The 2,641-nt window shown below is 39.5% G+C and overlaps 1 pseudogene; it reads left to right on the forward strand.

Moving 5' to 3' along the window:
* The first annotated feature begins 508 nt into the window (after positions 1-508).
* The window catches only part of LOC124523413 (elongation factor 1-alpha 1-like), a 24,657-nt pseudogene continuing 22,524 nt past the window's right edge, over positions 509-2,641 (forward strand).

The following is a 2,641-nucleotide window of genomic DNA, read 5'->3' on the forward strand; positions in this document are numbered from 1 at the left end:
TTATATAAGTAGAAATTTAAAATACAATATAAATAGATATGCTTTTTGTTAAAGTGAAAATGATTATGAATAAAAGAATATGAACAAATAAAAGAAGAAACAGACACTCAAATATTGCTGGGAGGACTGTAAATCAGCCTATTATTTCTGGAAGGAAATTTGGCAATGTGTGTCAAAAGCCTTAAAAGCATATACTCTTTGACAAAACACTTCTATTCCTAGGACTTTATCCTTAAACAATAATTAAGCAATATTTTCTATAAAAAGATATTCATCATAGCATTAGTTAAATAGAAACCAAGAGTTAAATTTTTATCAAAAGAGATTGGAAAAATAAATTCTGTTTACTAAAAATCATGACATACCAGAACACTTAAAGACAAGAGAAAATATTTAAAATGGTAGACGGTAGATGGTAAGTACTGACATAAAACAGAATGTAGCTTGTTCATAGTGGGTTTGCCGCCCAAACACAGGTGTCGTAAAAACCATCACTCAATCTGTCAGAATGAGAAAGGAAAAGACTCCTATCAATACTGTCCTCATTGGACATGCAGATTCAGGAAGTGTACCACTACTGGCCGTCCCATATACAAATATGATGGGAACAAAAGAACTATTGAAAAATTTGAGAAGGCTGCTATTGAGGTGGTAAAGGGCTGCTTCAAGTATACCTGGGTCTTGCATAAACTGAAAACTGAGTGTGAGCCTATTACCACCACTGATATTGCCCTGTGGAAACTCAAGACAGCAAGTGTGATGGGACCATCACTGATAACAGAAAACACAGAGACTTGATCGAAAACCTGATTACAGGCACATTACCAGGCTGACTATGCTGTCCTGATTGTTGCTGTTGGTGTTAATGAATTTTAATCAGGGATCTTCAAGAATGGGCAGATCCATGAGCATGCCCTCTCGCCTTACACACTGGGTGAGAAACAACTAACTACTGGTATTAACTCTTCAGCCACCCTAGAGTCAGAAAAGGCACAAAAAAATCATTAAGGAAGTCTGCACCTACATTAAGAAAACTGGCTACAACCACAACACAGTACTATTTGAGCCAATTTCTGGTTGGAATAGTGACAGCATGCTGGAGCCAACCGCTAACATGCCTTGGTTCAAGGAATCAAAAGTCACATGTAAAGATGGCAATGCCAGTGGAACCAGTGCTGCAGGAGGCTCTGGATTGCATCCTGCCAACAATTCATCCAACTGACAAGCCCTTACGTCTGCCTGTCCAAGACATCTTACAGAACTGGCAGTATTGGTTCCTAGGGCCAAGTGGAGACTGGTGTTCTCACACTCAGCATGGTTGTCACCTCTTCTCCAGTCAACGTTGCAACTGAAGTAAACTCTGTTGAAATGTACCATAAAGCTTTGAGTGAAGCTCTTCCTGGGGACAATGTGGGCTTCACTGTCAAGAACACATCTCTCAGAGATGTTCGTTATGGTGATCTAAGCAAAAAATGACCCAATGGAAACAGGAGGCTTCATGGCTCAGGTGATTATCCTGAATAATCCAGGCCACGTCACTGCTGGCTATGTACCTGGGCTGGATTGTCACACAGCTCACACTGCTCGTGAGTTTGCTGAAGATTGATCATCGTTCTGGGGAAAAAGCTGGAAGATGGCCCAACGTCTTGCAATCTGATGCTGCTACTGCTGTTACTATGGTTCCTGACAAGCTCATGTGTGTTGAGAGCTTCCCTGACTATCCTCCTCTGGGCCATTTTGCTGTTTGTGACACTAGACAGATCGTCACTGTGGGCGTCACGAAAGCAGTGGACAATTAGGCAGCTGAAGCTGGCAAGGTTACCAAGCCTGCCCAGAAGCTCAGAAGGCTAAATGAACAAATGCCCAATAGCTGCCACACTAGTTTGAATCAGTGGTGGAAGAAAGGTCTCAGAACTGTATATCTCAATTGGCCATTGAAGTTTATTAGTAAGAGACTGGTTAATTTTAATAATGCATTGTAAAACTTTCAGAAAAGGAGAATATTTTGTGGACCATTTGTTTTGTGTGTGGGTGGCAGTTTTTAGTTACTAGGTTTTAAAATCAGTAGCTCTTAGGGGCGCCTGAGTGGCTCTGTCGGTTAAGCATCTGACTTCATCTCAGGTCATGATCTCAAGGTCCATGAGTTCGAGCCCTGCATCAGGCTCTGTGTTGACAGCTCAGAGCCTGGAGCCTGCTTCAGATTCTGTGTCTCCCTCTCTCTCAGCCCCTCCCCCGCTCTCACTCTGTCTCAAAAATAAATTAAAAAAAATTTTTTAATCTTAAAATCAGCATCTTTTAAGGGAAACAAGTTGACCAAAAATCTGTCACAGAATTTGAGATCCATTACAACAAAGTTTAATGAGGAAAAAACCCAGAATGTACATGACCTTCAATTTTCTTTTAAAAAGCTTTAGCACTGGGTGTTTTGTGTAAGTGATGAATCACTGGGTTCTATTCCTGAAACCAATACTACACTGTATGGTAACTAACTTCAATTTAAATAAATAAATGTAAAAAGAAAAATGAATAAAATAAATAATTTAAAAACCTTATATTTAAAAAAAATTTTGTACACGGTGTGTTTTTATACATGTATTTATGCACAAATACTGAAAGGACCTATACCAAAATGTGAAATGAG

This window comes from Lynx rufus, unplaced genomic scaffold, assembly GCF_022079265.1.
Source record: "Lynx rufus isolate CCGP_SWC_20201006 ecotype Redwood Valley unplaced genomic scaffold, mLynRuf1.p SCAF_4, whole genome shotgun sequence".
In the NCBI taxonomy this organism is placed as follows: domain Eukaryota; kingdom Metazoa; phylum Chordata; class Mammalia; order Carnivora; family Felidae; genus Lynx; species Lynx rufus.